Source organism: Ictalurus furcatus, chromosome 18, assembly GCF_023375685.1.
Source record: "Ictalurus furcatus strain D&B chromosome 18, Billie_1.0, whole genome shotgun sequence".
NCBI classification, from domain to species: domain Eukaryota; kingdom Metazoa; phylum Chordata; class Actinopteri; order Siluriformes; family Ictaluridae; genus Ictalurus; species Ictalurus furcatus.
The window spans coordinates 23,295,481-23,306,813 of record NC_071272.1 but is presented as its reverse complement, the minus strand read 5'-3'; the positions used below and the strand labels follow the sequence as shown (position 1 = coordinate 23,306,813).

The following is an 11,333-nucleotide window of genomic DNA, read 5'->3' as shown; positions in this document are numbered from 1 at the left end:
TATATATACATATATAAAAATCTGCATTTTTCCCTATGGAGAAAGTTTAAGTTATATATCGCCTGTACGTTTTGGGCTGCATTAAAATCTAATTGTCCACCATGAAATAAAACTAATGATGTTGAAATATGCTAGAGTAATTAAAAAAAAAATAAAAAAAATAAAAACATAATGATTATTCATAATAAATCTTACATTTACAAAATTATTTGTCCTTTATTCTTTTTTTTTTCCTTTTTTTTTTTTTTTTTTTTTTTTTTTTAAATGTTTGTCATTGAATAAAATGAATACAGAAGGTACTTGGTGTGTGTGTGTGTTAGCAAACTGCACTGCATAGCAAATACTTTGCATGCTAATCGTCCAGGTTCTCCTCCTTTTTATATATATATATATATATATATTATTGGATATGTCATATTCTGTTTCACTTTCCATGCTGCATCTGCTCTTGGATCCTTTGTAGCATCTCCTGCATTCTTTGTAGCTGCACATCAAACACACACACACACACACACACACACACACACACAGAGAACAAATCAGAAAAATAACTCCAGCAGTTAAACCAAACCTACAGTATCACTACTTAATAATATATACACCATTTAGCCAAAAGTTTGTGGACACCTGACCATCACACCCAGATGTGGACCTTCTCCAAACAAAGCGAGGTCCATGAAGACACGGTTCGCCAAGGTTGGCCGAGAAGAACTCGGGTGTCCTGCATGGAGCCCTGACCCCAACCCCACTGAACACCTTTGGGATGAGCTGGAACGTCGACTGCACCCCAGACCTCCTCGCCTGACGTCGTTGCCTGATCTCACTAACGCTCCTGTGTCTGAATGAACGCAAATCCTCTCAGCCACGCTCCAAAATCTAGCACAAAGCCTTCCCAGAAGAGTGGAGATCATTATAACAGCGACGAGGGAATAAATCTGGAACGGGACGCTCTAAAAGCACATACGGGTCTCACGGTCAGGTGTGAACAAACGTGTGGCCATATAATGTACTGTATACAGTACGTTTGCGCTTGGAGGGGGGAAATGGGAACGTTCGGTCGATCCAGCTGTATTATACTGTGTAAGGACTGTCTTTGAGAAGCATTCTAGCTCTATAGGTTTATGGTTGGAGATAAATTTTAAATAAATTTGCTCAGAATCTGCTGGTAATTTATCGTGGTGATGATGATGATGATGATGACAGAAGGACTATATTAAGCATCAGAGTTATGGGCAAATCACCACCTTAAATTATTTACATTATTTATCAGTTTCAAAATATGAATAATTTTTTTTTTTTACACATCAGTTATCTGTCCTTTTTGATGATCATTTCTAATGAATTTCGATTTTTTTTAAATTGATTTTTTTGCTGAAATTTATAATCGGTTATAATCCACAATCGATTCATGACCGTTGCCTCGATTCATTTCAAACCTTTTCAATCGTTCCAAATTGTCCGGATGTTACTGTACGCCCCTGACGACCGCCGCACTTAACGAACGCTAACAGGTGAACGGCTTTCTTACCTCCTCGTCTTTCTCCCAGATGAGCCGCTCTGTTTCATCGTCCACGGGCACCAGGGGTAAGTCTGTGTTGCTCTCTCTCAGATAGTTACAAAGGCTGCCATGAGTAAAGAAAGAAATAAGCTACGACAGAAAGTCTGTTCTCAACCCATAGTGAAACTGAACTCAAAATCAAACACGCGATGAATTAACGTGTTTGTTCACATTTGTAGTACTAGACTCATCTGTGGTTCTTTCCAGCGACCTTCTTATGCCCTTGAATTCTAGATAAAATGGTGGGGCAGTGGTGGTTTAGCGGTTAAGGCTCTGGGTTACTGATCGGAAGGTCGGGGGTTCGAGCCCCTGCACTGTTGGTCCCTTGAGCAAGGCCCTTAACCCTCTCTGCTCCAGGGGGCGCTGTATCATGGCTGACCCTGCGCTCTGACCCCAACTTCCTAACAGGCTGGGGTACGTGAAGAAAAGAATTTCACTGTGCTCTAATGTATATGTTATCATTATAACACGTCATTGCTGGCGTACACAACCGTGGCTGTAGATTTAACCCTCCTGGATGGACGATAATTGAAAAATGTGAACAAAAACGAAGACTAGAATTGAAATGTTTTTTTAAAAGTGTACAGAAATGAGTACACATGGAAGCCTAACCAGCCAAACACCCTTGTTGTGGACAAGCTTGTGTTAGGAAGGTAGATCTTTAGCATGAGAGTTATTGCCGTCTTGTGTATTGTGTGCAGACCTGCGTTTTCTCTCTCGGACCACCATGCGTGTCATGTTCCGGATGCACTCGGAGCGGTAGTTCTCATAATGGGTTTCCTGCGTCATGTCCTTCAGGTCTTGCATGTGGGTACGAACCAGCATGTTCCTAAGCTTCAGGAAGTCCGAGTGGGCGGGGTTTTCCACTAAAAACAAAAAAAGTGTCACAAATCGCCAGCAATATTATGCAGCGCAGGTTTTATGGGGTCATTAGGCAATAAATCGAGTATATGATTAAAGTCACGATTATCATCTCAGCACATAATCGCAATTATTCCACCTGAATGGGATTATCTGTGACTGAAATGATAATTGTTGGTTTTTTTAATATAAAAATATACTGTACGTAGCTAACGTATACACAACATGCATTCTTAATTAGTCTCTATTTTAATTGTTTTGGCATGTAACAGTAATATTGAGTGGTTTGGCTAAAACATGGTCATCTATGACCAGATTCAGTACATTAAGTTAAAAATAAAGGACAATGGGGTGTGCTGTTATAGGAAAGTAATCAACAGTGGGGTGGTGTGATACCTGTTATCGTCCTAAAGCTGATTATTTTTCATAAACAACATGTCCTGAATTTGATTGCTATAATACAGTGTTTATTGCATCGCATCTATTTCTTAGCACCAAGCGGCTTAAAATGCATATCAAACATTTATGTAACACGTGTATATTTGTACATTAATGGCTGTTATGGCGGTCTTTCATGCAATTCTTAAAATGTCCACAAGATGGCGCCATTTATCGGTGGATCCGATACTACAAAACCGATAACCGATTATGTTAAAATGCTTAAATATCGGGAAAACCAATTATAGGTCGATCTCTAATTATCAATTCCAAATTATGTGTCAGATAAACTTCCCTGCACGTGACAGACCTACTCAGTCGTACAAAGTATAAGTAAAAAAAAAAAAAAAGTGGAAAGTGCTCGGTTATAAAATACCTTCGACCACACCCCAAGGATACGCACGGCCTCGGACTGTCCTGCCTTTGATTTCAACAAGAACATTACTGCCGACTACAGCAAAGGGAACACTGTCCTTCAGTGAAGAGAGCACACGACAGACAGATCAGACCTCAAATTAATGGCAAACACACGACAGAAGAGAAAGAATACAAAGAATTCCAGTACGTTTTACGATTATAATGGTGGCCTTGAGTTGACTCAATATGTAAACAATCAACATTTTTGGTGCATGACATTTAAAGTACTTATCATTTGCTCACTTCCAGGTCTTGATCTCGGATTTTAACTTCGTCATCGTCCTCATCCGAGTCACACTCCGGGAACTGGTAGATGTTGATCCCAAAGCTCTCGATCTCCTCTCGTATCTGGATAAGGCAGGGCACTTAAAGCCGCTCGGTCATAAAATCCACACACTGTTGTGACCCGAACACAAGATGGTCACATACGCACCTTTTTTTTCTTCCGTGACACTTCCAGTGATGTGAGGCAGTCTGCTTTACCCAGCACTGGCACTATGTTGACCTTCTCATGTAGCGCCCTCATGAACTCCACATCGACCGGCCTGAGGCTGGAGACACGGTTATGATAAATAGATCAGAATTGAATAATTAAGTAATAAATTCTTAATACAATACATTTGTTTTTGGTTTTTTTTTTACCCATGGCCATATGGTGAGATGAAATAGAGGCAGCAATGCACTCGGTTGTCCTGAATGTTCTTGCGGTTCAACCCACTCTCATCCCTGAAATACTGCTCAAACTGATGGTCGACAAAATCCACTACGGGCTTCCAGCTATCAGGAGTATCAAAACACACGTTTAATAAAACTACTATGGCTTTGGCCTGCTACACACTATATGGCCAAAGGTTTGTGAACGCCTGACCATTCCGTTCCAGATTTAGCTCCCCTTTACTGTTATAATAACCTTCACTCTTCTGGGAAGGCTTTCCACTAGATTTTGGAGCGTGGCTGTGGGGATTTATCGCACTGATGTCGGGTGAGGTCTGGCGTGCGCTCGGTGTTCACTGGAGTTAAGGTCAATATGAGCTCTATGCAGGACACTGGAGTTTTACTACTCCAAACTTAACACACCATGTCATCATGGAGTTCGCTTTGTGCACAGGGGCATCATCGTGCTGGAGCACTGTTTGGGCCTCTTAGTTCCAGTGAAGGGAAATTGTAATGCTACAGCATACAAACAAAGGCATCCTAGACAATTGTGGAAGAGATGTGACGTAGAGGTGTCTACAAACTTTTGGCCATATACTGTATCGTTACCTCTCAGTGTTGTTGACAGCATCTCCGAAGCCTGGCGTGTCCACGACGGTGAGCTTGAGCTTCACACCTTTCTCCTCAATGCTAATGGAATGTTTGGTGATTTCCAATGTTTTAGTGATCCTTTCTGTATGAGCGGATAACGCACACATTATCCCGAAGCACGTGAAACTTGAAGAAACAGCTTTAACTCTGACATCTGAAATCGTGGAAATCAAAAATCCAGTATCCGGTATTTAATTAACCAAATGAGACAAAAATATTACACTTGGTCGTTTATTTACTGAGGAATATTGGATCGTTCCAATATCAAGTATAATATTTGTGTCTCATTTGTTTAATTGGGTTCGCTTCGTCTACTTTTAGGACTTGTGTGAAACTCTGACGATGTTCTAGGTCATATTTATGCAGAAATATAGAAGATTCAAAAGGGTTCGCAAACTTTCAAGCACCACTGTATATACATTTACTGTTTATTGAAACATTAATGCGTCCAAAATATTTCAGTTGTTGAAATAATAGACATAATATATAACTTATATTCAATAGATATATGAATTTAAGTCACAAAACTGTGGTAGTTTCACATATGAAAGCTTTCTGAGTTACCTTCAGCATTCAGCAGTGTCCTGTCCTTGTAGACATCTGTTAGGAAAAGACTGTTGATCAACGTGGACTTTCCTAAACCGGACTCCCCTAGAGAGATTTTTATAAAACAGTTATAAAGTAATTTGTGTTAATAAAAGAACTTTTTAACTGTGACCGTTCTTCTCGCTTAATACGAACTGCTGTAAGATGCTGTGAACTCACCGGCTACCAGCAACGTAAAGGCAAAGCCTTTTTTCACTGATTTCCTGTGTACTTGGTTGGGAAGTGTTGCAAATCCCACATATTCCTTATCTTGATCCTTAACACAATTACACAGAATGATTACAGACTAACAGACATATTACAAGACCTTGACATGCTCGTCTCAAACCCTCTCTTGAAGATTTCAAACATTACCTCAGGAGAATCATAAGGATCTAGTCTACTCCAGGGGCTCTTAGATCGTGAAGGACTAAGCGGAGACTCTAGAGAGCTGGTGGAACTGAAGTGACAGCGGTGCAGCAGGTCTGGTTCGGATCCCTGCGGGTTCCTCCCCACTCGACGCATGAGAGTGGGTGTGCCAGGGTTGTGAGGACCGGCTCTGCCATCCGGGTCCCTGTCCGTCACATGCGCCTCTCGGCTAGGAAACGCGTGTTCTGCTCTGGGGGGCAGACCTCTCAGGGTATTCGCCAGCTCTGCATTCTCTGGATCCTCTATAGATAAACTGGACAACTGATCGACGCACACAGGAAGTTTATCGACATTAAGGACATACGTATTTCTATTTTGCAGTCCACTTTCCACTAATAAAAATAATCTCATAATAGCTATAAACAACAGCATTTCTTCTTGTAAAAGATTATAAAGGAGCATACAAAGTTAGGGTCCAAGAACCATCCCATGTCTCCAAACTCATTAGAAATGACAGTATTGTTTTGTTATTGCTTCTAAAACACGAATATAGTAAAGGGAAAGACACTTTGGTTTTTGTGAAATGGCTGGAAAAGAGTCGCAGGACGACCTGAAAGCAGCAGGAACACCAGTTACACAGTGAACAATAAGCAATGAAAAGCACCGCAATCAACTTTATTTATTTATTTATTTATTTATTACACCCCACACAAATCTTCTTTGCTTAAAAAAAAGAAGCACGTCTTAACTTTGCACGTGAACATTCAGACGAATCAGAACTCTGCTGGAACAATATACTCTGGTCAGACGAAACAAAAACACAACTCTGGCGATAGTTGAAAGAAAGTTGTGCGTATGATCCAGTGTTTCCTTAAACATCTCTTTGTTAATGCTTATGAATACGTATTGTTTGTTTGTACGAAGTCAAAAGACGTGGTGTGGGTAAATGCACCGGAAGTATATTAAAGTATATTAAATAACAAAACCCAAAAGTGGTTTCCCCTCACAGGCTACTCTTTTTTTAGAGTCCTACTTGCTCTGAAAGTGCCGTATGTTACTACTCTTAGCTTTTAGTCCTGTAAAGTGGTGCGTATTCATTCTGTCACTTCCGATTAGTGAGCAGCCGCTGTAGCAGGATTAAATCCTCACACCTAATTCACTGAGCTGCATTAAGACGTTGGAGACAGGGTTCAGGAGGCAGCCTCTTTTTTTCATTTGCTCACATCTAGGGCAAAACACAAATGAGAACTTAACTCAATTCACTGTTTCCATACCTCAGGTTCTAGGCCGAGTGCATGTGTAAGCATAGAAAAAAAACAGGGACAACATAACCATTCAAGCATGAAAGCACTATAATTCTTAAGGGTATGTAAGCCCAAGACTTACTCTTTTTATGTACTGCACATTTACTCCATTTAACATTTTTGACGGCTAGAATAGTGTTAAAATGATTGTTGGATAATGAAATATCGATTACAGTAGGCAATTGTGTAGAATCTTTCATGGATGAATGTTAACGTTTAAAAAGACTAAACGTGAATAAGATTGTGAATGAAAAAAGTAAATAGACGCTTTCTCACCACGTCGTTTGAACATCGCCTTGATGAAGCGATCCGTGCTCGGTCTTGGATAATCCATCCGTCCAGAAACGCCGACGAAGCCCAGATGCGTGGCCGTCTTCTTTGTGCTTCTCAACGCCTCGGTCGGTCCTCAGTGTGCTTGTGCTCCGTGGGGATTAAATGACCTCCTGAGATTTTCTGTACGGTTTTCACGTCTTATACACGGCAAAACGCTGTTAGTTTTTCTGTTAATTTAGCTCTTCCAGTGTCTACTTACACTACCGGTCAGAAGTTTAGACACACTCATTGTTTATTTATTTTTTTAAACCACATTTTAGAATAATAATTGAAAGGAAATTCTCATTATGAACTGCTATTAAGACACCTTAGATACGGGGAATACTGGGTTATAGTTTCTGTTTGTGTGTCTCTGTGCTATCAGATACCTATGATGAATGTGTTCATTTAATTACCTCTTTGAATAAGCTGATCAACTGCCATCCTTTCTTATAGCTGACACATGTATTTTCTATATCTTGAAAAGACTTATTTTCGTAGTGTGCTGTGTGTTTTGTCTAAATCTGTCTGCACCTGCACAAGTAGAAACCCGCCTACTACGCAATGCTGTTATCAATGTGTATAAATACTCCTGTTCTAGACTAAATAAACGGGATGTCTCTGTGAACAGCAATGTGTCAGTGTGTGTTCATTTTAGACCCCCCAGGCCTGAACGCTCTACGGTAAACCACACTTCCTAGCTCATAGCAGCACAGAACTAAAAGTTAATAGAAGTGAAAGTCTGAAAAGGCATGACGGAGGACTGAAAGACATAATCTGAGATTCCTTTATCTCTAACAATAATAAAGTCATTAAAACTCTGGAGTAACACAAACGGAACTACGGGAATTATATTGTGATTAAAAAATCCCAAATAAATCAAAATAATTTGATATTTTCGCATCTTCAATGTAGACGCCCTTTTCACCTAGAATTTCCAGAAATGTATTCTTAGTGTTTTCTCGGCCGATTTCTTGAGGAATTTCCCTGAGATGCTTTTCAAACAGTATTAAAGGAGTTCACACCTACACTGGATGCTTATCTCCTGCTTTTCGGAATATTTCGCTCCGAGTCGTCTGTTTAAAAAAAAACAAAAAGAAGATTTTTTTCGCAAATAAAATGTTAGTTTTCAAACGAAAGAAACGAACACGTCGGCACGATTATATTTTTGTCTACGACACCGATTTCAAACATTTAATCACACACCTTCAGATCAAAAGGGTTTTATGATCATGAGAAACATTTTAGTCGAGTGTCCACAAACTTTTGACCAGTAGTGTATATCTAGCTGGATATATATCCATCCATCCACCCATCCATCTTCTATACCGCTTATCCTTTTCAGGGTCATGGGAAACCTGGAGCCTATCCCAGGGAGCATCGGGCACGAGGCGGGGTACACCCTGGACAGGGTGCCAATCCATCGCAGGGTACAATCACATACACACTCACACACCCATTCATACACTACTGACACTTTGGACACGCCAATCAGCCTACCATGCATGTCTTTGGACTGGGGGAGGAAACCGGAGTACCCGGAGGAAACCCCCACAGCACGGGGAGAACATGCAAACTCCGCACACACAGGGCCACGGTGGGAATCGAACCCCCGACCCTGGAGGTGTGAGGCGAACGTGCTAACCACTAAGGGATCCCTAGTGTGACTAGGGTGCCCTAGGGATCCATTACCCAGAAAGTATTACAAAATCTCAGATGATACTTTATACCACATTGTTGAATTCTCAAATCTGATTGGTCAAAAGGTGTTGATTCATTTTCTATAATTGCAATTGTGACAGCAGTACCGGCCACAGCATAAACAATTATTTAAAACGTTTATATTAATGCACTTGTTCTAATATGGTATCGTTTCTATAGTAACAACTCATTCGTAGACTTGTACGGCGGACGCTCCACATAATCAAAGGCTACTAAGAAAATATTTTACATTTTTTTTTAAAATTATTTTTACAAAACTTGTTGTAACCCAGGGGTAAAACTTAGATATAAATAGATTAGATAAATAAATAAGTCCTGAGGCTGGGGAAAACATCTGGGAAAATGCACCACCCCCTAATAAACTATCTATAAAATACTGGGATAAGTGAGAGACTTTAGTAATCTAGTAGGAATATCTAGTATATAGTTATTTATCTCTTTATTTTCTTTAACTTATGTAGTATTGTTTTGGTATTATTATTATTATTACTATTTTATTTTTTCTGCCAATCTACTGCCCACACTCCAGTCCGGTAGGTGGCGTAATGCACCCTTAACTGGTTTGCCAACCGCCATTAAAACAAAAAGAAGAAGATGAAAAGAAGAGGCGGGCGAAATAAGTCCTGACTGACTATTAGTATCATCCAATACGAGGTCAGGGTGCTGTTAGGACATCAGCCTGTAGGAGTGAGAGTTACTACATTCCAGCCAATGGGATGGCTGAGCCCGCCTCTCAGCTAGCGCGGGAGATAGGAATGTCAGTAGTAGCTGAGTCATCATAGTGGTGTGTTGATGCTGCTATTACGAGTGTAAATTACCAACAGTGTAAAGTGCCACGAAATAGTCTAAGTTGGAAGGCATGCTAGAGTAATGTGCCGTTCTCTTACACTTGTGAGTTTATATCCGCCATTTTGGATTATTGACCTCGGTATAAACGGCGCTAGCCGCCGCCGCGTCTCGTATTGCTGTAAGCTAGCTGTATGCGAACGGCTAAGGTGCCTTATCTTTGTTAATAAATTATGTATATATTAAGTGATAAAAACAGGGTATTTCATGGTATTCTGTATTTACGACTGTAAGTGGAGTAGCTCCGTTGAGATGCATGTTTTAATTATATTTTATGTCTAATGTTAAATTGAGTGAACTAACCGTTACGCCTTGAGGCCTAGTAACTGTTGAAACCCTGATGTTAGTGAATATTAGCGGATAGCTAGTTTTCATGCCCTACATTCACGCAGTTAAATTATGAAGTGTATAATGAATGTGGTTACTGAGTTATTGATATTAACTCCAGTTACGCTGACCATGTTAATAGTTAGCTGTTAAGTGATTTTGTGTGACCGCTCTCATGTAGGTCAGGTTTTAATGTCGATTGACCGCAGATACTGTGGAGTCCGACCCGTCGGCGAAGGTTCTGGATTAACCTCGAAGAAACTGTTCCAGTAATGGATGGTGAGCCCCGCCCACTTGATCTAGAACCTGATTGCAGCTAGGAGGCTGCAATTTCAGCACGCTGCATCCGAGAGCTTTGATTTATTTTCCCTTGGCCCAAAGGGGTCAGATAGAACTGTGTGCACATTGACACTTGTTTCCTTCGTCGGAGGACACTCGGACTGCACTGACTCGGTGCTCGGTGAACCGAGGGACTGTGAACCCTCTCACCAAGACTCGAGTTTAGTTAAGTGAGTAGTTCAGTGTGATCTGATTTGAGTACCACTTTGTTTGAAGGATGTTGTGTTAACTTAATAATTGTGTAGTGTACATATACTGTGGTGTTCTGATAATTGTTTAGTGTATAAGTTGGGATTCTAATTTTTTTTATTTCCTTACTGTTATAATTGTTCCTATTGGTTATTTTATACAATATATGAAGTTATTATTTCTAGAACATTAGATTATTTTTCTAGAACAGCATACCCTGTCGTGTTGCATTTCCTACATATTTTCAATTTGCCTTTTAACCCCCCCCCCCAAAAAAAGTCTTACTATTACTTAAGATTTGATACCTTTTTGCTACAGTTACTATTTTTTAGATGCCATATATTTTATTCCAATGTAGACACGCCGTATGCGCATAAAACAATGGTATTAACTCTTATAACCCAGAAATATTTATTACTTGCTCAAATGTATTCATCGCTGACTAAACAAAAACAGTGGATACTGTATGGTGAAGGATAAATAGTAACATCAGAAATTTACGTGTGAACATGGTTAGCATAAACTCAAACAAAGAAGACTTCCTTGGAAATAAGGGTCCTGGTAATTGCGTTCTTCCTGACATTTTATTTGTTCTTGCAATATTCCCAGAAGTGTGTCTTCCTCCTTCAATATATCCTTAAGATGCATCCTAAATGGACAAAAAGGAAAGAAAAAAAAAAATAAAACAGTTAAATTAACTACTTACGCTCTTTATAATGAATCAAAGGCTGAAGGCAGCTTCTGAGAGCATGGTTTCCTAC

At 40.0% G+C, this 11,333-nt stretch overlaps 1 pseudogene; it reads right to left on the bottom strand.

The window, feature by feature from the left end:
- Positions 1–321: 321 nt before the first annotated feature.
- Positions 322–7,171, bottom strand: LOC128621924 (septin-5-like; annotated as a pseudogene).
- Positions 7,172–11,333: the final 4,162 nt, after the last annotated feature.